Source organism: Crocodylus siamensis, chromosome 2 (assembly GCF_052110815.1).
Source record: "Crocodylus siamensis isolate JL-2025a chromosome 2, ASM5211081v1, whole genome shotgun sequence".
NCBI lineage: Eukaryota > Metazoa > Chordata > Crocodylia > Crocodylidae > Crocodylus > Crocodylus siamensis.
Window position 1 is genome coordinate 70,344,919 of NC_143396.1, and position 25,009 is coordinate 70,369,927.

At 40.9% G+C, this 25,009-nt stretch overlaps 1 protein-coding gene across 6 annotated transcripts in view; it reads right to left on the bottom strand.

Moving 5' to 3' along the window:
- TENM3 (teneurin transmembrane protein 3) overlaps positions 1–25,009 on the bottom strand; it is a 2,356,642-nt gene that overhangs the window by 1,358,980 nt on the left and 972,653 nt on the right. For all 6 annotated transcript variants that reach the window (XM_090036139.1, XM_090036135.1, XM_090036141.1 and 3 more), the window contains exon 5: positions 13,569–13,608. The gene's annotated coding sequence lies outside the window, so the exon portion shown is untranslated. The remainder of the gene's footprint in view (positions 1–13,568; positions 13,609–25,009) is intronic.

Sequence of the window (25,009 nt, forward strand, 5' to 3'; positions counted from 1 at the left end):
GAAGACAAGTCTCACTAAAATCTTAGTTGTCACATTAGTATTATATTAGTGCCTGCTAGCAACACTATGGTAAGGCATTGTTAAGTGTTTCTATTGTCAATAGCATTTTCAGAGGACTTAAACGCAGAAATAAATACTGATTCTGGGCTAGAACATGGCATATTAGGTATCTGTTGAAAAACAAATCCTTTAGGCACTTTTTAAGGTGCTTTTTCCCAAAACCTAACCCTGAAAACAAATCCATAGGGATGGGATAGATTCTTCCACCATTGTTGTTTGTGTACCCAGGATATAGTTTGTCTATGCATCCTACCAGGAGGTGTAATTTTACAAGGCCCATGGTTTTCCCCACTTTTACATGGGGACCTACAGGACATGCCAATTATCTGACCGCAGTCTTCCCATGCTCCTTCTTCCATTTTAAACTACAGAAATCCATGTGAAGAGGGAATTCTCACAAAGGGACATGCAGAGTCCCATTACTGAAGCTGTCACTACTTTGTTCCTTATGCAAACAGAAGATTCATAGAAATCTGTGAATTATGCAAATTCCAAACCCAAAACAAACAAGCAAACAAACAAATAAAAAACCCAATAAAATATTTAATGTTAAAACTGAATAAGTTTCTTGGCTGATACTTCTCAATAAGAACTGAGTGAAAAGCACTGTATACATAGGACTTTCAGGACAGAGTTATATTTAGAAGTAGGTGAACTTAGCCCAGCTACAGTAAAAAGTTACTAGACCCTTTGTCCTTCTCTCAAAATGAAGTGAAAAAGATTGTTTAACAATAATTGTTGTTTTTAAGAGTGGCCTGTGCCATCGCTATACAGTATAACCTTAAATCTGGCATGCTTGGGACCAAGCACCTGCCGGAAATTTGAAAATTCTGGATTTTTGAAACCAGAGCGGTGGCCAGTTGTGGAATGAGAGGGGGCAGGGGGCGAGGTAGTGGTGGCTGGTCCTGGAGTAGTGGCCACACATGGAGTGGTTATGTGGGGTAGTGGATGGCGGCACACCACATGCAAGTTTCCCCCTCTGCTGCGCTGGGACCACCATCCACTTCCCTCTCCACTGCCCTGTAACTGACCACCACTACTCCCTGATGTGCCAGATTTTCAAGAATTCTGGCTTTCTGATATCTGGATTTATGAGGTTATACTGCAGTAGGAAACACTGTAGTGAGACCCAGCCATGGGCACTGAGCTGCAAAGTTGGCAGGGAAGCGGCATGTTTGCTCATGAGTCCACAAGTGATTTCATTCAAAGGTAATGTCATCATCCTACTCTCTATAGGAAAAGTATATCCTACTTCTCTATAGGAAGTGCACTTTGTAATTCTGTTAGTTCCTTCTTTCTAATGGTAGTAACTTAACTACAAAGAGGTGACTCACAAGGAACAATAATTATTTGTAAGTAATCACTCCTTCATATACAACTCATTGTAAGTATCCACTTTCTTCATTGGCAGCCTCTATACATTCCCACTCATGGGAGATAAGCAAGCAGTGCATCACCAGGATGGCAGTGGGTGAAGATTTCTGGTTAAATATGTAAGACTGAACTGTACTACAAATCTCTCCACCCAGGTATTAGGGAGGAAAAATAAATTCAAGAGGTAATGCCTGATGACAATATGTGTTCTGAAATTTAAGTTGCTGCTTCACATTTCTCCAACAATTTGAAAATACCTTAGGGACCTTGGTACCTGATAAGGAAGAACCAATTAAATAGCTAATGTGTTGCAATATTTTACCCATCTCTTAATATAGAGAGGAAATTTTGTAGTGGGCTGTCCACAACAATTCTACTCAAGCACTACTAATCACACATGAGAGTTTCTAAAGGGCTTGGCCTAGGTATGAACAAAAGACCTTCTAAATTTAGGTGATAGATATGAGTTCTCTTGGCTGAAAACTGTGTTTGGAAAACAGCATGCAAAGCAAAATACACTGAAGTAAATGGAAATCTAAAACCTCTTTATACACGCCTAATAGTGTCTTCTGTAAAAGCCACAGTATAAGGTGGACCAACTTCAAAATGCTGAGTGCATTCACTCTCAGGGCAGAGGTAATTGCTATCAGAAGGGCCATTCTGATTAATAAGTATTTGAGAGAGGTTTTTGAAGAGGCTCTTCAGTCTTACTGGAACAATATTTAGCTCCCACAAAGGTAGGGGTTTCTTAATGGGAAAAATGGATTAATCACTCCCTTAAGGAAACTGGGGAAAAGGGAAGAGGATTTTGACCTAAATGTAACTGAGGTGAGCAGATACGATTGCCATATCGCCTGTTAGAGAGGCTACGACTAAGTTCTGAGAATTTCATTGTAGAAGGTATTCTTCAGGTATCCAGCTAAAGATGCAGTGAATTCTTCACTAGTAGCCAAAATAGTAAACTGTTTGCATTTATTTTTATAGCACATTAGTATGGGACCTTCCTAGATAGCTTAGACCCTGAGAGGGCAGAACCAGTTTACACTAGTCTGTTTTAATAGACATAATCATCTACATTACAGGGTAGGAACCATGGCCCCTTCCTTTGCTGTTGAGGACCTGCAGAAGATCCTGCAGCCACCCAGCTGTGCCTGCCTCTCCCCAGCCAATCCAAATCTTCAAAACAGCATTGAAACTCTTCATAGTTTCATAGTTTTTGGCAGGGACCTAAGTAGATCATCTAGATAGGTCCGACCCCCTGCCATGGCAGGAAAGATTACTGGGGTCAAACGACCCCAGCAAGGTGTTCATCTAACCTCCTCTTAAACACCCCCAGGGTAGGAGCCAGCACCACTTCTCTTGGAAGTTGGTTCCAGATCCTAGCCGCCCTGACAGTGAAGTAGCACCTCCTGATGTCTAGCCTAAATCTACCCTCTACCAGCTTGTGACCGTTATTCCTGGTCACTCCTGGCAGTGCTCGGGGAACAGGGACTTCCCCAGTGCCTGCTGATCCCCCCTGACTAGTTTGTAACAGGCCACTAGATCCTCCCTCAGCCTTCTCTTGTGGAGGCTGAACAGGTTCAGGTCCTGTAGCCTCTCCTCATAGGGCCTGCCCTGCTGCCCCCTGATCATGCGAGTGGCCCTCCTCTGGACCCTCTCCATGTTGTCCACATCCCTCTTGAAGTGCGGCGCCCAGAACTGGACGCAGTACTCCAGCTGCGGCCTGACCAGTGCCGCATAGAGGGGGAGGATCACCTCCTTGGACCTGCTAAGATGCATCTGTGGATGCACGACAAGGTGCGGTTGGCCTTCTTGACTGCCTCCCCACACTGCCAGCCCATGTTCATCTTGGAGTCAATGATGACTCCAAGATCCTTTTCTGCCTCTGTACTGATAAGAAGGGAGTTCCCCAACCTGTAGGTATGGAGCCAGTTGTTCCTCCCCAAGTGCATCACTCTTGCACTTGTCAGTGTTGAATCCCATCCTGTTCTCATCTGCCCACCCTTGTAACCTGTCTAGGTCCGATTGTAGCCTATTGGTCCCTTCTAAAGTGCCCACATCCCCCCACATCTTAGTGTCATCAGCAAATTTGAACAGGGTGCTTTTTACCCCCTTGTCCAAGTCACTGATGAAGATGTTGAACAGTGCAGGCCTGAGGACCGAGCCCTGCGGAACCCCACTGCCCACATCCCTCCAGGTCGAAAATGACCCATCCACCACCACTCTCTGGGTGCGGCCCTCCAGCCAGTTGGCAACCCAATTGATTGTGTAGGTGTCAACACCACAGTTCCCCAGTTTCTTAATGAGAACGGGGTGAGAGACAGTGTTGAAGGCCTTCCTAAAGGCCAGGAAGACTATGTCCACTGCTACCCCTGCATCTAAGGATTTGGTGATCTGATCACAGAAGGCCACCAGGTTGGTCTGACAGGACCTGCCACTGATGAACTCATGTTGGTTGCCCCTAAGCATGCAGTCCCCTACTGGCCCCTCGTGGATGCGTGCCAGCATAATTTTCTCGAACAGCTTGCCTAGGATTGAGGTAAGACTAACTGGCCTATAGTTTCCCAGGTCCTCCTTCCTCCCCTTTTTGAAGATGGGAACCATGTTGGGCCTCTTCCAGTCCTCTGGCATCACACCAGAGCACCATGAGTGCTCATAAAGCCGTGCCAGGGGTCCTGCAATGACCTCCGCCAATTCCTTTAGTACTCTAGGGTGGAGATTGTCTGGACTGGCTGACTTGAATACGTCCAGTCCCTCCAGAAGCTCCCTAACTAGTTCCTCACTAACCCTTGGCCTAGGTGTGCCTCCCCTGGGGCCTGAGGGGGGCCCAGCAGTGGGGGGGGGGGTGGCTGTTCCCTGCTTAGGAAGATAGAGGCAAAGAAATCATTAAATATGTTGGCTTTGTCATCTGGTGTGATGACCAAATTTGCTAACTTGTCCTGCAGGGGCCCCACATTACCCGGAACCTTCTTTTTACCCCCTATGTATTTAAAAAAGGACTTCTTATTGTCCTTAATTCAGGAAGCTAGTCCCAGTTCCATCTCTGCCTTGGCCTTCCTGACTGCCCCCCTACATCCTCGAGCAACTGCAGTATAGTCATCCCTGGTGATGGCCCCTCCTTTCCATTGGGTGTACACCTCCCTTTTAGCCATGGGGGTTTGTGTGCCCTCCTTCTCCCTTTGATCCGTGTTGGGATTATCTCCCTTTGGGCTTGGAGGATTGTCTCCTTAAGGAGTGACCACTCTCCTTGCATACCTGGTTGCCCTCTCATCTGGGACCTCAGTGCTTCCCCGACTATTCTCTTTAGCTCATTGAAGTCTGCCCTCCTGAAATCTAGGGCTGCTGCCTTGCTGAAGGCCTTTGCCACCTTGCGCTGGATTGTGAATTCCAGCAGGCGATGATCACTGTTGTCCAGGTGGTCGAGCACCCTCAGCCCCCTTACCAGGTTGTCTCCTGTGGCCAGCACCAGGTCCACCAAGGCGTCTCCCCTGCTGGGGCTGTGCACCTCCTGGGTTAGATGGAGGTCCTGCATTCTGCCTAAGAACCTACGTGAGCTGTCAGACCTGACTGACTGCTCTTCCCAGCAGGTGTCCGGGAAGTTCAGGTCCCCCATGATTACCACATTCTTAGACTTCACTACCTCCATGAGCTGACCTAAGAATTCTTGGTCAATCTCTTCCCCTTGGTTGGGAGGTCTGTAGTAGACCCCCACTGTTAAGTCTCTTTCCCCCTGACTGTCCTGTAATCTAACCCAAAGCACTTCAGAGTTCCCTTCCTCTGATTCTTTATTAATTGATGAGGATGTGTATTCCTCCTTAATGTAGAGTGCCACTCCCCCACCTTTCCTCCCTGTGACATTAACTGACCAGTCATGTGTTGAGTCCCACCACGTTTCAGTAATGGACCGGGGTAAGGGGAACAAGCAGCCGGGAATGGAGTGGGGTGGGGGTGGGGTGGCTGAACACAGTGTGCGAATGCAAATCACTGCTGGAACCATGCCCTTTGTCTGTCTGTCCGTGGTGGCAGCAGGCAGGGGGCTTGGCTCCAGCCCAAAATTCCACAGCACACTTGGACATGCCTCACAGTACACCAGTGTGCCGTGGCACACTGGCTGGGAAACACTGCTATAGATTGAGTGTGATTTATAGGCTCTTCTTGAAATGAGAATGCAAACTGAAGAACAAACAAGTGTGGAAGCTACAAGCTGACAGTGAAGTGATGATAGACAACTTTTTCTGGGAATGCTTTTGCAACTATTAGGACACAAAATCATGTGATGTGATAACAAACATTTTTGCTCTGGAATGATACTGTAATTGGTAACTGCTTCACTTATAATGTAACCACTGCATAATCACAATTACTGTCAATCATACCTTTAAAAACAAGTTCATTTTTCATGCATATATTGTTTCTCTTAAAAAAAGAAATCTTACAAACTAGGAATAGATTTTTAGCACCATCCCCTCCTTTCCAAGTACTGGTTTTCCTTTATTTAGTTCTGCAAATATATCAATGATCTTTCTAAAATACATGAAATGCCCTGTTAACAGGCTATGTCTCCAGATGTGGTGGTGGCAGCCATGTTGACCAAGTAGCTCCACTCTGGTTCCCTAGTCTCCCCTCCGCTCTCTCATCTGCCACACCTTGCTGGAATTATTTTACTTGGGAAAAGGGAAGCTACCCAGGCCCCAGAGTATCTTCTAGACCACTGCTGGTCAGTTCACTAGCAACATTAGCCTTATGGGATAATTGTGTGGCCTCCAACCTCCCCTCTGGCAATGCTCATGTCTTGCAGGTGTTATCCATTAATGTTCAAATGGGCCCTAAGCCCTAGTTCAATATATAGCTCTCTCCAGCCTCTGTGTCTGAGTTCCAGCAGCCCCAGTTCAAGATGTGGCTCTGTCCAGCTTCTCCTTTCCTAGGCCTCCAAACTCAGTCTGAGTTATACAGTCACCAAGACACGCCCTGGGAGTCATGTGTTTTCCTTTGGCCCACTGCAGGTGTCCTCTATTAAGTCTGCAGACTGGACAAACGGTACTAGCAGTTTTCCTCTTCTCCAGGCCAAACTCTGTCCTATGGTATTATTGCTGTACTACCGCACCACAATAAGTACTCTGCTGCCAGGGCCACTCTGCCCTATTGCCTTACTGCTGAGTCTTTTGTTCTGCACTGGGAGCCTGCAGCCAATCAGTCCCCTACTGACCAGCCTCTCCTGGCTGCTGGTAAGCAGTTCCCCACTGGGGTTGCCTGTAGCTGTTGGCCATTCTTAAAGTAACAGGGAGACCCCAGCTCCCTGTTATAGGTCTCAGTTCTGCAGCTGGATCTATGCTAACTGACCCTGAACACAGAGCCCTATTGATTTTACTAGGGCTCCACTTAATCACAACAGTCCATTAGCACTGATGTGGTTATAGGATGAGGGCCATTCTCAGTATGTATTTCTGTGCTTTAAAAATGCAATTATCAGGGTCTGTCAGGAAAATATACTTAGAAACACGTATGGATGCTGTAAAAAGTTAAGGTTTTTGGAGACTGGTAAAGAGAAGAAAAGTCCTACAGAGTGACTGTAGCACCTCAAATATATACAAGGGACAGCTAGGAAGAATATCTGGGTGAAAGTCAATATTATGGGCACATAATACCAGAGAACATGGAGCCAAACTGGTAAGGAACTACAGCATCCAGTAAACTGAGGAACTGAACCAACACACAAGGCCAAATGGGCCAGGGGAAAATTACTACCAATCAAGCAAGGGAAGATTGAGGGAATCATGTTTGACAGGCTGAGCCCTATATTATTGTACCATTATGCTTCACTGTGTAAAAATCAGACTCTGGCCCCAAGACACAGATACAAATCAGTATTATGAATACTGTTGATCATAAATATCCCTCAAAAATAGAAAAAGCTACTTTCAGTAAAGAGTGTTACCTTATAGTAAGACATTACAGGTATGGCAGCTGCCATTCTTGCATCTCTTTTCAGTGGATGACTAGGATTGGTAGTCCAGTCACCCACAGTTTATTAAGTTACTGGTCATAAATATTTCTCATCTCCACCTTATTGTTCACAGTGGACAGTATGCTGAATATAAGTCAACAGTGTTTCCTTGTTGCCAAGAAGACTAACAGCCGACTGAAATGCATTAACAGGAGCATTGTCAGTAGATTGAGGGAAGTGATTACTGTATTCCCCTCTATTCCACACTGGTGAAGCCACATCTGATGTGGAAAAATTGAAGAGTCCAACAGAGGGTAATGGAAATGTTTGCAGGGCTGGGGACATGAATTCTGAGAGGCTGAGGGAATCAGGCTTATTTAGTCTGCAGAAGAGAAGACTGGGATGGGATTTGATAGCAGCCTTTAACTACCTGAAGGGTGGCTACAAAGAGGACTGAGCTAGACTGTTCTCGGTGATGACAAATGACAGAACAAGGAGCAATGGTCTCAAGTTGTACCAATGGAGGTTTAGCTTGGATATTAGGAAAAACTTTCTTACTAGGAGGGTGGCGAAGCACTAGAATGGGTTTCTTGGAGAAGTGGTGGAATCTCCATCCTTGGAAGTTTTTGAGGTCTGGCTCAATGGAGCCCAAGGCTGGAATGATCTAGTTGGGGATGGACTATTTTGAGCAGGGGGTTGGACTAGATGACCTCCTGAGGACCCTTCCAACCCTAATTTTCTGATTCTATGAGTCTATTAAATGTGGTGATTTACTTAGAAAAAAATAGCAATCCTTGCCAAAATTTGAAAATAGATTTTTTTTCTTGTTATTTTGTACTTCTTTTAAATAGCTCTGTGAGTTCATATCAATGCTAGAGATAAAGGCTCTTAAAGGAATGCTGTGGAAAAGTACAGCAGACAAAACCATAATCAGCAGAATGGAATATGTACCTAACAAATCAGTAATAATCCATAAGGAACTATTTATACAATACTTCTGGGCAGCCCTACCATCTGATCTTAACATGTGAAATGGCCAAAAGCAAACAAATGGAAAAGGACTAATGTGGAACACCCTGTAATGAACGTGCACCCAGGGACTATTACAGGACAAGTCAATAGGACAGTCTATATGGTATGACCAGGTACATAAGTAGACTGGATTTTATCAGGTCTTTGTATTGTGAAACTTCAATACAAAAAAATGTCATCTAGAAGGAAATAGAAAGTTGCCCATTTGATAGGAGTGTAATGTACTGTCTACAAAATAGAAAAGTTCAGTTCAACACTAGAGTAAGAGAAGCCAATTTCAGTGAAGTATGACCTTACAGTAAGAAAAAACATCCATAATGGCACTTCAGGAAAGTACCAGGCTCTCAGTTCAATCAGAAGTAACAATATATAATACATTCACCAGATAAGTCTCACTTTTAGCTATCCTAACTCATATATAATAGCAGCCTAGAAGTTGCTTTCAGTGATTCTTAGCATTTAACATGTGTACATTTACATTTAAATGATTAAGAATCCACTTAAAATATAAAAACCCCATAATTAACCCCCTCCAAAAATGTGAGAGACACATTAATTTTAAATATATTATTGATAAATATATAATGAGCACCAGGTTAAATGAGAGCTAGTAAATGAAGATTGCTACACTCTGAGAACAGTCCTCTCTTTACTAGTAATACACTGCTTTCTTGTGTCAAGTGATAGATAAATATGGCTGTATGTGACACATGTTATGCCAGGGGCAGGCAACAAATGACCCACCAAGCACTTTCATCCAGGCCAGGGTGCCCAACAATGAATTGTACCCCACCCAACCCTTCCACCCATGAGGGTGGAAGCGAGGTGCCCCCCACCCAACATACCCTATTGTGCCTCACTCCCACCCACCCTTGTGGGTGGAAGGGCTCAGCCTGGCCAGCAGGCAGCTTCTGGGAGGAGCTGCTGCTGCCACTGCTGCAGCCCTTAGGGACCTGCTCCACTTCCCCTACCTCCAGTTCATTCCAGGTAGCAGATAGGGAAGCAGCGGGGGTGGATTGCAGCTTGGTGGGGGCAGGGAGCATGGGGTTGGGGGCTAGCGGCAGTGCAGAGCCTGCACTCACTGGGGCAGTGGCAGCAGGGAGCTTGAGTGGGCAGTCTGTGGATGAGAGGGAGAGTGGGGGGCACGGGCGACTGGTGCCTCCTGAGTCAGGGGGGCACTTGCCCCCGCAGCAGACAGTGACTGGGGGAGAGGGGGGCGTGGCCAATAGTGCCAACCAGGAGGGTCCAGCAACATGCCTGAAAGGGCCAGGAGCACTTCTCCTCCTGCCTCCACTCCCCAGCCAGTGTGCTCAGCATGGAGGGTACCAGCACTCCTGCCTGCCCATCAGCCCATCGCCTAAGCAGGGAATGCTGGCTGTGAGGGGATGCACCAGTGCTCCCACCCTCCCTCACACCTGACAAACCCCCACCCCCACACCTTGCCTCACAACCCACATACCCCACACACCCACATATACACAACTCCCCAACATACCATATGCCCCCCACACACAACCCCTTCACACACCACCATACACACACCCACCATACACACACACGCCCCACCACACTAAGATGGCAAACCCCCCTCCTAAAATGAGTATTTTGGGGGGGGCAAGGGGAGGGGCTTCTTGTTGCAAAGGCCAGGGGTTAGGGGGTGGGACTTCTGGTCCCAAGATGGCAACTAAGGGGTAGGACAATTGTCAGGGGGCAGGTCTACCCATGTAGCCCTCAACAGCTCACCAAAACTCATTAAGCAGCCCTCCACCTGAAATAACTGCCCACCCCTATGCTATGCCATATTTTGGTCTCTGTCCACTGCTACTGAAGTCCTTAATGGCAATATTTACTTTGCTGGAAAGGGAGTATGAATCTTACCATATTTACCTGAGTATAATATGAAGCTTTCCCCCCAGTCATCTTACATTCATGTACAAAGGGAAAAAAATCTCATCTTATATTCACATATAAGGAAACTTCATTAAGTACTTTGTTCATTATTAAACTGCTGCCAAACTCTGTAATGGAAACCCACTATGAAGTTGATTAAATGTAGCCAACACTAAGCATGATTGCAAAAGAACACATGGCCCATATTGGACAAACATACTGATGAGAATCTATCACAAGAATAGGTTAGTGCAGCCCATCTGAATAAGATGTATGGTAGTGACCATTGCATTCACTCTCTCTTAGTCCTGACTCTTTTTCAAGTCATGGTGAGCCACTATACTGCATACATTTCAACTTCTTCACTCCAACAGCTGAGCTGTGCCTTTCTTTCTCATTTCCAATTATTCTTGTTTCTTCACAAGCCTTAAATGTCCGGCAAACATCACCAAATCAGTCCCCAAACAGTTTACTCAGAATCTCTGTCACCTTCTCTCTCAGCCTGCCACATATAATTAGTGTGGCCCTGTCCTCCATGAGGTGAAGCCAGACCAGGTTGCCCTATGCCTCACCTACATATACATTTTTGGAGGATCCCAGGACTCATGACAAGAATACCCAATTCCAGCCAACAGCGAGAGGCTAATCAGGACATGGATTCTTTGTTGGGTATTTGGAGTACCCATACATACTGAGCAGTGCTGAGCTATGGGGTCACCATGATTTGGAACAGTGTCAATTCTGCTGAGGCCCAGCCTAGTGAACTATATGGTAAATCATGAGACTTTTGGCTTTGGATTAATATCATGCATACTTATAAATGTATAAGTAAGTATACAAGTGTTGATTTAAAGTGTGTTTATGGAGTATCTGTGCTAAAAATTGCAAGAGTTTCAAATAAGGTAAAATGCATCAATTCTGTATGAACTAAGCCTTACGTGTACCATAGTAATTGGACTATATGCACATTTCTACAAGTATGTTTATTTCAAAGCTAATGTTTTCAAATATGGCCCTCACTTCCATGGATTCTGGGAGTCTAGGGACTGGCAGTAAGTAGTGTGTGTGTGTGTGTGTGGGGGGGGGAGATTACAGGCAAAAAAAAGTTGGGAAGCAGGGAGAGTACTTGACTCTCCCTCCCTCCCCCCACAATTTTATTTTCCCTGCTGCAGCAGTAGGAAGGAGAAAAATTCAAGGTAAACCTCCAATAATTAAATGCTATACCTGGAAAATTATAACATACTTGCAGTTTTTCCATATACAAAATATAAATATTGGCAGGTTGTCTTATATTCATGACTGTGTTATAGTCTAATAAATATAGTAATTCTTTGTTTTGTTTTGCTTTGTTTTGTTTTGTAGATAACTTTTGTATGCCGCCAGACAAGTTAAGTTAACCTCTGGATCTTTGCTTTTTATGGGATTTACATATGATGGAATTTACAAGGTATATCTACCTTGCTGTGGTGCTGGGAAGCTTAATATTTTAATGTTGGTGGGGCACAGAGATTATCCAATGTAATGGGGTATAGAGATAAGAGAGTATTATTATGTGATAATAATATTGAAGGTATATAAATAATTTAATCATATTTCCAGGTTATCGTACTAAGCCTTTCCAAATCATGGGACAATGCAAGATGCTCTAACAAATCCATGTGCTGCAAACAATAAAAAGTTACTGGATGAATCAGACCTCTCTTCCCACTTAGGGCTAGAAGGAGAACTCTAAGGACTCTTATCCATGAGCTAAAGTCTTCCCTGAATGGAGAGTAAAGCCCCCAGAAGGCAACAGACATAGATATTACTTATGTTCCTTTGTTTGTTAATGGTTTTGGCTTCATCTTGTACTTGCAATATAGTAGCAACATTCATCACTATAGCATAATCTATTCTGTTTTACTGATTAAGTTATCATGGATCAATAGACAACTGTAAATATGGAATCTCTTTTAAAAGGTCAACAAGGGGCTTCTAATATGAAATGTCTTATGAAATTCTAGAGGGTTTCTTTGAAGCATTCAGTTGTACCGATCAGATCGAACATAACTTGTTTTAAAGCTTTTAAAAAGAAATAACATTGCTTTATAATAGCTTTGTGTGGTAACACTTCATTTAATATGTACATTAATTATTGCTGAATTACAATGGAGTTCCTAAAAAGACATATAATGCTCACATTAATACAAAATGAATTCATTATGATCAGTGTAATTACAATGAATACTAACTAAATTAATGGTAGTTAGACATGTTAGAAAAAGTGTCATCCTTGTACTTGAAGTGTTCCGAACTGAATTCATTTGATTCTTCATTTGTAATTGTGTGGATAATGCAGTGCAATGATGTGTTTATCATATTTTTTTTCCATGTTGTTTAACTGTCAATGAGCAATTATTTATTTACTCTAGGTTTTTCATTTACAATTCTCCTCTTAAATTAGAAAAATATTCAAGTCCAAAATCAGACTGCTGTTTCTATTTCATATTGAAATGGGGCACTCTGTACAATGCCTAGGTCAATGGTTCTCAACCTTTTATATTTGAGGCACCCCTCAGAAAATGCTAGCTCTTAGTTTTCATTTATTTTTTGATTATGGGAAAAGAACCAAGCAATTCTTCTGTTGCAAAGATCTCAAAAATTGCAACTGGTCAGACTGTTTTTTAATATGAATTCCTATTTGAAACCCTTGTGTTTATTTTGTATAGATATGTATACACCTAACACTGTATAGTATCCTGAAATGGATCTCCTGGCAATCCCAGGGAATCCTGAGACCCACTATCCTAGATGTATACCCAAAATATAGGAAGGCAGGAAAGAAACTGCAGATTGTAGCTGCCAGGCCCTGCTTCTGATATCCAGAATCCAGTTATGCACGTTATAAGTGCTTTGGGAGAGAACATTCCCAGATAGGGCCTGGTGTCAGCTTGTACGTTTAGCATATTTTGCATTTCTACTTGCTGACCTGGTGACCTATGTCTTACATAAACAATTTGTGCCTGTGGCAAGAGTAATCTGCCCTAGAGGCTGTATCTGGAACCATAGTCAAATGTCACATGGGTTTTTTTGCAGTACTAATCTGTACCAATTTCAGGTAAATTGCTATAGGACTCAATTTTGCCCCTATAAAAATTAGCAAAAATGAATAAAACATCATTTTAGTAGTTAGATTAGCAATGTTTCAGAATTAATTAAAAAAAATTAAAATAGACAAAAACAAGTCTAAAGTTGTTAGGTATCAGAGGAGACTAAACATTCTACTTACAATGACCTTTCAGTCAATAGAATAAAATTTCTGCACCAACCTGGAAGAGAAAAAACAAAGCAAAGAAAATATCATTCTACAAAATCCACAAGAAACAAAGAAATTATACAAACTGCTATACAATTTAACAGTATATGCGTATATATTACACTGCTAATCAAGAACTCAAATAACAACATGTTCTTCCTTCCATAATGAAATCCAGATGTACTATCTTCCACAGAAAACCTATTTTTATACTTATACTTTACATATTACAAACTATGAGTGTTAATTCATCTTTTCTGAAAAGGAAGAACTAATGGGTTAATAAAACAATTGAGTATTAGTGTCAAAATGAGATGCTGAACAACCATCCAAATGTATTTAGATGCTTGTTTTCAAAGTAAAAACACAACGAAAAAGTAACATCACTTAACTTTTTCTGCACTGTAGCCTTCTGGCAATCACTACTGCAGTGTTTGTATACTGTGTTGAGATTATGCACTTGGGTGCTGCATTGAGGTTGCCTGGGCTATTTTGACACCATAACCAGATGCTCCACTTTTGCTTCAGTGACTCAGACCGGAGTCAGAATGCCTTACAGCAATATTGAGAGGTAGGTCTCAATGAAGAAGTGCTGTATAGGATACAGAAGAAGTGCTTCTAAACACCTAGTACTGGTATTAAAGTGACTCAGGTGGCCTCAGTGTGACATCCAACCAGGCAATATTTCATACAATAACGACTGTATTAAGCACAATTTTGGTTGGATGTAAATTTACCTCCTGTGTTTATAGAAAAAGGAAATACCTAGAAGCTACATAAAGTAAGTATTTGTTAGATAAATAAATACATCTATAATAAAGAAACCGACAAGGAACTAAAGTCACATGAAAGCGTTAAACACTTCCCCACCAAAACCAAACACTAATTGCCAGCCAATTTATGACCGAAAACATTTGCTTCTCATATGATTATACCAAATACATTTCAATTGTGTGCTGCAATGCCAGCAGAATGGTCTGTCATGGCTTCCAGTTAGTGTCTACACTTCTGAAAGCAGAAGCTTGTGAATAAAACAATATGATGTGTACATAGAAAGAGGCAGACAGCAACATGTGAGACTTATAGAGTATATGAATATTCTAAACAAAGGAGCTGCATGATGATTTGAACAAAGATGGAGAGGAGAGTGTACCCACAGATAACTCCAAATTCCAGCAAGGAACTCAAATAGAAAAAAAATTACAGTGGTCCCAGAACAGCAGGAAAACCAACTCTCTTGTAGAGCCTCCCACCTTGTGGACAACTCTTTTCTCCTTTTGGTCAATTATAAGATTTTCCTCTCCTTCCTTCTCTCATCAATTCCTCTGTTCTCTCTTCCACATTCATTTTGCTTTGATTTTCACTTTCTCTTTCTTCTTTTTATATATATAGATATTTGCCCCACTCCATCTTCACCTCTCCATCTCCTCTACCTTTTTGCAGGTATTTATTTGCATCTCACTGCTGTTGATTGCTAGCCTCCCCACTGTGTTGAATGGGCACTTCAGAAAAAACACCCCTCTTAATGTGTCCTGCTGATTTCATATGCTGAAAGGTTAGATTTTGTTTCCTGAAACCCCCCATTCAGTTCCACAGGGGAGATATAGGCCAGCTCGAGTAGTACCACAACTTTAACTCTTTTTCGTAACAATGAATAATTTAGAACTGGCACAACAGATGCAGAATCCTCCATACTAACACGTCACTGTATGACAATAAAACACAAAATACAGTCTGCTATTTTGATCTCCACATCTCAAAAAGGATGAAGTAGAATTAGAAAGGGTACAAAGAATGGCAACCAAAATGATCTGCAGCATGGAGCAGTTGCTTTATCAGGAAAGTCTGAAAAGGCTAGGACTTTTTAGTTTAGAAAGGAGAAGCCTAAGGGAGGACACAATAGAAGTCTACAAAATCATGAAGCGCGTGGAACAAGTGAACTGGGAACTACTGTTCACCAAGTCCTAGAATACTAGAACTAGGGGGCACTTAGTGAAATTAGTAAGTTACAGGTTTAAAACTAACAGGAAAAAGTACTTTTTATGCAACAAGTAATTAAATTGTAAAATTCATTGCCACAGGAGGTAGTAGAGGCAGATAGCATAGCCAAGTTCAAACAGGGAATAGATAAATTCATAGATAAATTCATGTATGATAGATATATAAATAGCTGTTGTACAGAAAAGTAAGAGACTTTTTTTTCTGACAGCTCTAAACCAATAATGGTGGATGATAGGGAGGGTACCAAAAAGGGGGTAGATCACACTAGATATAGCCAGTTCAATGCTCTCTCTCTATAGCAGCCACTTCTGCCACTGTTGGAAATGGGATACTCAGCTAGATGGACTACTGGTTTGACCCAGTATGTCACTTAAATTCTCTTGGTCCTACAGAAAAATGGAGTTGGGACACAACTAGAGAGCATATTTTTTAAAAAACATGCTAAAGGCAGGTCTGTGTGAAGCAGCTAGTATACACTTTGGATTCAGCCAGTTCGGGGGACAGTGATTCAATCTGGTGATTTGAATCACTGTCCCAAATTGATTTGGCTGCCTCCAAATTGGCCAAACCTCCAAATCAAACAGGCCCCATCAGTGGCTGCCCTGCCCGGTCCCAGCATCCTGGCTCTTTAAAAAAACAAACAAAAAAACCCACTCATCAGCTGCTGGTAGGTGGGGTGGGGACAACGATCCCTGATGTACCCTACTACCCTGCACTGCATGGCAGGGGGCTCTGCCATGAGCCTCCAGAAGTCCCAATGGCCGCTGCAGCACCTGGTGAGTGTGGGGCACGTTTTTTTGTTTTTACAGGGCCGGGATGCTGGGGCAGCCATTTATGGGGCTGGGAGAGTGGACAGGGGATGGCCGCTTGTGGCAAAGCCCTTCACAAAGCATGGGACAGGCAATGGGGATTTCCCCCCCACCCCAGCCTGGCAGGAGCCAGTGAGTATGTTTAAGAGCTGAGACTTTGTGGCCAGGCAGGGCAGCCATTGATGGGGCTGAGAGAGCGGATGGGGGGTTGGCATTTTTTTTAGCCATTTAAAGAGTTATAGAAAGACTAAAATACAGAGGACAAATGCACACATTCATAGGACTTAATCTACGATCACATACCTGACTTTAAGACACATGATCATAGACTGGGTCCTGCTTGTGCACACATTTGCCAGGACTGGAAGCCATGCTGGGAACCCAATCCAAGTAGTTGGAGATGGGGGGTGGGGAGGGGAGGAGGTGGGGGAGAGGAGCAGGCAGCTCCACAGTGAGGTTGGAAAGCTAAAAATAGTCTGGTCAGGGTGGGGGTGGATATGAAAACTTCAGTCCTAAGGTTGGGGAGAGCAGCTGGGCCATCTCAGCCTTGGGGATGCACTCCAAACATGTACTGGGGACAGGTTAGCCTGATTTACTTAATGCACCTCCTCAGGTGAACTAAGTTAGATTGGGCTGGCCATTTTTTTTGCCTGATGTAAACTTCCCAAATATATGTATAGTTCAGTACTTAGATTGACCTAACCCTAGTTAGGTTGATTTAAGTATAACATTTGCATGTACCCAGAAAACCCCAAATACATTTGGGATGTGCAATCTGCTAGGACTATTTAGATTATTTTGTATTTTTAAGATGACAGAGAACTAGAAGGAAACACAGATGGCTCCTACTGCCTGCCAAGTCCTAGCTTCATATATTTCTGACAGAATTTGATAGGCATATGATGTCAGACAGAATCAGAAGAATAGACACTAACATTTCAATGCTTTGTATTCCAAATGATCAAATATATGGAAATAAAAGAGGACTATTTTTAAGTGTCTCAAAATAAATGACTCATAAGGGCATATATCAGAGTATTTCTAGACTGAGACAAATCTTCTTCCCCATTATATTTTTGTCATGAGATGATATATATTTGTTCCTTAGTAAAGAAAAAACACAGATATCAACCTAACATTTAAAGTACCCTTTATTGTTCCATAATAAAAAGCTATATAAAAGAAACAATTTATTTTCTAAGTTTTTCAAAAAGTTGGTAAAAGCAAAAATCATATTTTTTCATTCACTTTGTTCAATAGTTATAACAAATTTACTTAAGAAGTATTTTGATTTAAAAAAAACCTCTATATTTCTCCAATAAGAAAAATCACAACAGAAGTGAAATGTTTCATTTTTTTATCAGTTTCATTTATATATTTTTAAGTCACATGTTAGAAACATCACAAAAATTAAAACAAATTATGTTTATAAAAAGTGGAGATCTGGAATGATGCTTTATTAGAGATATCTGTATACAAAAATGTTTTCCAAACTTGCTACATTCAAATTTGATGATCTTGAGTAGGAATAGTCCATGGACAGGGATAGACAGCTAGGAGCATTTTGCCAAAAGATCTGAACAGTGAAACTCTAGGAGCTGTCAGCAAAAGAAATTCAGATCTTAGCTGAGCTTGCAAATTAGGGCTAAGTATACACAGTTAAAAAGGCCAAGGCTGAATCGATTTGATCTTTGCAGGTTAGTCTACACTGTGTAGATTGAACTGATAAGCCAGTGAACAGACATTCATTTTTGATTCTGAAAATGCAGCCTGCAGTGACCCAGGCCAGAGGCTGAGGGGAACTAGACAATAACTCCCTGCTCAGGTGGAGTAGGCAGCTTGGGCCAAGCCTAGCCTGCCCAACCTGCAAAATGGCCGGGGGGTGGGAAAGAGGTTGTGGGTGAGGTGCAAAATATCCTGGGATGCTGTGAGAATGTGAGTTAGCTTGAATCTGGAAGGGATCTGGGACAGAAGTTTAATAAACTAATTTAACCTAAATCAGTTAAATCTGATACTACATCCGTAACAATACGTTGTCGAAGACAAAGCTCATATTGTCTTAATGGAGGATAAAAGTGCTCTCTTTCAAAGTAGGTCTGGAGTATTGTTGTAGTCATGATGGTCTGGGAAATGTAGGAAAGGCAAGGATTTGGCAAATGGCACCTCAACTAAGAGTCGATATGTTTTGCCAAATAACTGCCAAATAATTTATTAATAAAATGAAACCCGCTTGTCAACCATTCTCAGGGATGACACTGCAGAAGAAAAAAATTGTGAGCTATAGGATGGTTACTCAGGAGTATGAGCAAAGCAATAAGAACTGGAAGATTTTAGATTCAGTACCAAAATTAAAACATCACAGAACTCATTCTCTTTATTAAGGCCAGTGTCCTTCAAATTCCATGTCACTAACCATGGGTAAGATGAGCAGATTGTTCATTAAAAGACTGTCTGTATATGAATTGTTGTTTTATTTTGTCCCCATTTTGAGACAGTATCAGTACTTCTCCTGCCAGACAACTGGAATGGATTCCCAAACATCTCACTGCCTAACTGGCATATCATCATATATGAATAAATTTAATGCAAAACACTCACACTCGTCACTTCATGGAAACAACATGAAAATTTGAAGTATAGGATATTCAAATAATGCCATGTGTAGATTTTTAACTGCAAAGTTTTCATATTAATCCAGATGTACATAGATTTTTGGCATACTGCTGTTCTCTATGAATCAATTCCCTGTAGTTAACAACTTTGAGAAACATTTTATTCATCAACTGAATGTGTCTGATTAATACACATAGTAGACAGACAAGAAGTGCAGTGTCATCCACCTATAATTATTATATGATTTTGTTATTAGTAACAAAATTAAGAAAATTATCTAACTGGGGAAACATTTTAACCAAATGCATGTAAACATCAAATCAAAAGACAAATGTTTTCGATCCGAGCCTTCAAGAGGCCAAGAAGCGATCCATTCACCAATAACAGGCAAGTACTTAGAACACAGTGATTTTTTTTAAAACTGTCTCACTTATGCCAAGTAGACAGTTCTACTTTTCATTAAGCAAACTGCAAAATCACTGAAGCATAATTCTCCTCTTTCGGGAATAATTCCAGAATATTTTTCACATACCAGGCATCTTTCCCCTTTATTTTCAGAGGAGGCTGCTTATCTTAAAATTCCAAGGGAAATGGTGTATCATTCATAGTCATTTGTTAGGCAATCCTTCTTCAACACTGAAAATAATTTTCTCAAATGCGGTTTGGTACAGCAACACCCAGCACAGTTGTGTTTCTTCACATTATAAGTCCTATTTTAAAGGGCTTTTAACTTGGACAGTAACTTTTATTTTACTGAAATTGGCTAGTCATCTTTATTTGTGAAATGACAATATCTCCATAAAGTAGAGGGGGCAGTACCTCCTCTAAGAAAAGCCAATAGATGACTATCTTTGTTGTTATAATGATCATTATTAAAATGCATGGACACACTGCTTAGATCTAAAAGTTAAAAAAAACCCAAACCCCAGAAATATTTATACTTTTGGATTATGAGTCTTTAACCAGGATGGCTCAGGAAGCATCTGATATTGGCCATTACTTAAGAAGGCAAATCTGACTAAGTGGGCCAAATGGATATAGTATCATACTTTCTATGCCCCAAGCAAATAGTTGTTAATGAACAGAAGAACATGCTTTTATCTTGTTTTTGGGCTTTGTGGACTCAGCACATGAGCGCACACAGTTACAGAAAGAAACACGGGTTTAGCCAAGATTAGAACAGGATTTCTTGTGGCTTCCAGTACTGTAACTGCTGGAGTAAGCTGTAAGAATACAAAGCACACAACCGTGTCTTGCACAAATTCCCAGAAAAAATAAACTGCGAACAGCTTTTTGTAAACAAATCACATATAGATACAGAAAGAACTGTGATCTCCCAAGGTTTCTGGCCAAAAGATCTTCCATGGAAATCATCTTTCTACCAGAAAAACTGACTGTTATAATTATACAGGAGAGGGAATACTTTGTGGTACCACTTCTTGTGGTACTTCGTAGACAGTCTGAAACATTTTCGGGGGGAGGAAGGGCTGAGGGAAAAAGTGGAAATAGATGAAACATCTGAGCAGTTGATCTTGAGAGTCTTCTTTGGAGAAAGGACTATGAAACTATGTCTTCAAATGGCAAAATACTCTATAGCCAGGACTATGAAATGCTCACTGTACTTTTAAAAAAAAAAATCTAGAAATTGTACAGATCCAGAGCCTGCCCCCTCCACTAGCCAGTCTGGCCTGATTTAAATCTCTGTAAAGGAATACGGAGCTGGGAAAATTCAAGTAAGGTTTTGGTCACCTCCTAAATAGACTTTTTTTTAAACTGTGGAGTTCGAGAAATACACCATTGTAGGGTTTAGGTAGGAGGAAAGTATAATATAACCTCTGGACTTTGCTGGCCCCCAGGTTCGTGTCTTCTTCTTCATCCAGACTCTGAGGTTATTTCCTTGAGTGGGAACTGCATCTTTCCTGACTAAATTTGAATGGGGATGTAAGATCAAAGGGACTGAAGCATAGGGCCCCCATTCATTATTCTGATCCTGTTACAATTAGCACTAAACAGAGGTATAATGATATGGTCAGGCACCTGGGGCAGCTGCCACACAGAGGCAACAACAACTACTGGTTGCCACCATGCTACCAGCCTGACTGTGAGGCTACGGGAGCAGCTGTTTTTTCCTCCCCTTCCCCCAAGTTGGTTCTTGGGGTGGCTGCCCGCATAGCACCACCTTAATTACACCACTGCCATTGAAGGAAGGAATAATTTTGCACTGAGCTAGTACTCAAAAAAAAGTAAGTTCAATTACTGAACGCTGTCTGACTTTGAATAGGTCATTAAATCTCTCCAAGCCTCAGTTCTCCTACTAAAATGGAAATAAGTTTTGGAAGTGCACAATTAAAGGTAGGTACTTTTCTAAAATTTGTGTTATAAGGAGTTTGCCTGCAAATTCACTTGTTCATTTTGTGCACTGTCATGCAAAACTTGTCCTTATTTTGAGGCATATTCTCTGGTTCCCTGGATACCACATCCTTTAGAGGAAGTGGGCTTTTTTCTCTTGAGTGAAAAAAACAGATTTCTTCCATTTCCAGTAACCTAGGTTTAAAGCAGCATTGGTAGGTCCTAGATGTTCTACCAAGCCCCACCAGTGGGGAAAGTTTAGGTCACTATGGAACCCTGAGTGAAGACAGGAGAACAGAAGCTTTGGACTGACCGAAACTGCAATTTTGGAGAATGAAGTGTGTGTCTTATGTGCCTACATATTTATCTCTACTTATAACCCAGGAACCAGGGCTGGGGTGACTGCCATTTGGGAACTAGAGTTGCAGTAGAGGAGTTGGAGGGGCCTGTTGGTGGTGATATAGAGATATGAAATGCAAGACAAAACCTGGATGTAACGTCTTAGGGGCAGTCCAAAGTTATGGTAACTTTGAATTTCCTTGATATTGTTGGCTTATGTCTGACCCTTAAAGTTGTTTAATGTAATAGTTTATATTTAAAATATATTAGATTGCTTCCAAGCAAGTCTGAATTTGGTTTATAAGCAAATAAATCATTATATTCAATTTTGAGGACTATACCAAAGTTTCTGACTAATTGTTACCGTCACTGGTTAGAGACTTAGCTTGCTTTTAACCCTGAGGACTTTATGTGGATTTTGTTTTCATTTATTTTTTGAATGGGGCATAATTTTTTTTTCCATTTATGCAACTTTATTTAAATCCTTTTTGCCCTTTCATTGCCAACTGTCTCATTAGTATACCTTAATATTTTTTCTGATGGCATTTTAAGCCCCAGGGATATCATTGACCAGTTAATTGGATATAAAACTTTCAACCAAATATGATTTCAATAGCCAAAACTTGATAAGGAGGAAATCTTAACCTACAAATACAGGATGGCTTTCAAACTAATGATAAGATATTGAAACGCTGAGTTTAGAAGTGGGATTTCCAACATAATAATATCATAATGATCATGGTTTAATCTAGTATTTACATAACTATTAAATATATTCATAAATATTCAAGGGTAATTAATTCCTAGTTAAACATCTTCTTTTATGCATCACTGAACTACTACACACTCAGTAAACCATCCAAAATGTATCAATCACTACCCAGTTCTCACCAAAGACTTAATACCAGATAGCTGTAGTTAGGTTACTTATTACTAACATTCCTTTAATTTTGTAATATTCAGAACACTTACTATGAAATACAGTATTACATCATTAAAATTAAACTCTAGTTGTTAAAACTGAATAAAGCAATAATATACCCTCTTTTTATACTGCCTGTTCAGAACTCCAAAACAAATTATTGGTTGGAGCTAGGTAAACATTTTTAGTTAACATTTTTCTTCTAATTAAAACAAAATGCCAAAATTTGAAATGTGCCATGTTCTGTTCCACATATTACATGTTTAAGGTGACTTAGATGCCTAAGTGTGATTCTATTCCACTCTGCTTGCATCCCTGCAAAACTGCTACAAAAAGAGATGCATTCATGGATTTTCAGAGATTTAAACAGTGTGGTATACAATCTATTCCACTGTTTGTACACATTTGTGGAAAATTAATTTTGCCCTCATAATGGGCAATTATTTAAAGTGAAGAGAGAGGTCCATGAGGTAGAAGTTATAATTGCTCACTTACAGTTTTTATGTAGGATTAGTAAAGGAAAACAATAGACAGCAGTTATGAGAATAGACGAGAAAACACAATAGAAGACTAGTCTTGAGATGATTTAACAAGGGTATCATAGGGTGCCTATACATGTGCAGAGAGGCTGCTCTGACATGCTGTAATTACAATGCATCTGACAATGCTTGATTAACTGAATCTGCTGGAGCGTGGTAATTAATTACTGTATTCCAGCAGACTCCAGTGCTATATGCATCGGCATCCCTGCACTGAAAAATGGCAGCCGGGGCGCCTTAACTAAAGCTTGTTCAATTACCTTTAAAGTGCCCCGCCACCGTTTTTCAGTACACTGATACATGTGATGCTCTGGGTGCTTTAATTAGAGTGGATCTTGGAGCCCCCACCTCCTGAAGTACATCTATAAACACCCATAGTGCCAAATATAGTTTTTGTGGATGTCTGCCCACCAAGAACTAGAAAGATGCCATTGACTTCTAACTTAAATTACTATAGATTTGGCTTTACTGACCAAAACTGGATTTGAACTTTTGTTCTGCAAGTTTTCACTAATATAAAAAATACACTGAACTATCTTTTAATCCAAACAATAATATTAAAATCCTCCATTAAATTAAATATGACATTGCTTAAAATACAAACACAAAGTAAGTCACTTAATATGTCATCTTGAAAGGCACTTTAAACCAAACTACATTAATGCATTGCACAGACAAACTAATGTGTATTTTCCTTCTCCTAGTCCATTTGAAAATAAAATGTCCATGGCAACATAAGTCAATCAGCTGAAAGTTTTTGCAGTTTAACATTAGATTATTTTATTTTATTCCTCTTAATCCCCATACCCTTATACCTTCAAAACACTGTAAACTACTTACCTTTTCATATCTGCCCAGCATGCTGCCTTGACTTGCTGAAATCTCAACAGTATTAAGAAAGACACTATTTAAATCCAAGGGACCCAATCCTTTTTTTAAAAAAGAGTAATGTCATCATTGACTTCTCTGGGACTGGGTCCATCATCTTCAAATACAGGAAAAGGACTGAAATACACCTAGTCAGATGCAAGTTAAGCTAATAGTATCATGTAGTTCAATGAAACACTGTATTCACTTTCTGGTTTCTAATGCTCCTTGTTAAAAGAGAAAAGGACAAAATAAGAATGTACTGACTGGGACAATGTAACAATATACTAGATTCTTCTATAGAAATTAATTCAGAACCAATGCAAAGCAGAGGAGGCCAAGTCTTATTAGCTAAAACATAATCAGTAAAAAGATATAATTAAAAAATATGAGCTAAAATCATGGGTGCCTGGGTACTATAATGCACAATATTCATGTCTAAAAGTGTTGACTAATTTATATAAACACCAAAGTAACTAAATTGTTTCTGGGTTATTGGTCTCTTAATCTTGTATATTAATTCAGGTAATGTACCACTACCACTATCTTCTATTTAATTATTTTTATTTATGTACCATTAAGCTCCATTTTCATTACTTTTGTTGTGGAAAAAAAAGAAGGATGAATCCACTGTATTTGTATAGTGCTGTCATCTCATTTGCAATTCTCAAAAGGCTCTTTTTTCTTGCTGGAGGAGTATTCTTTGTCATTCTTTAAAAGTGGTTTTTATTTCTTTAATTAGGAGTTTCTAACAGGACCCTCTCTGTGAACTCTTAACATTTTAATATACTTCTGCCTCACTACCCCAGCTGATTGTTTCAGAGTTTGTGCAGAACACATTCCTGATCTGCAAGAAAGCTGCTTTCAAGGCCTTTCATATTCTGCTATAATCCCTTGGTAATTACAAAAGCTTCTCTCTGCAACAATAGGCAAATCTGAGGGGAATTTTTGTGGCTCTGCATCACACATGAAATT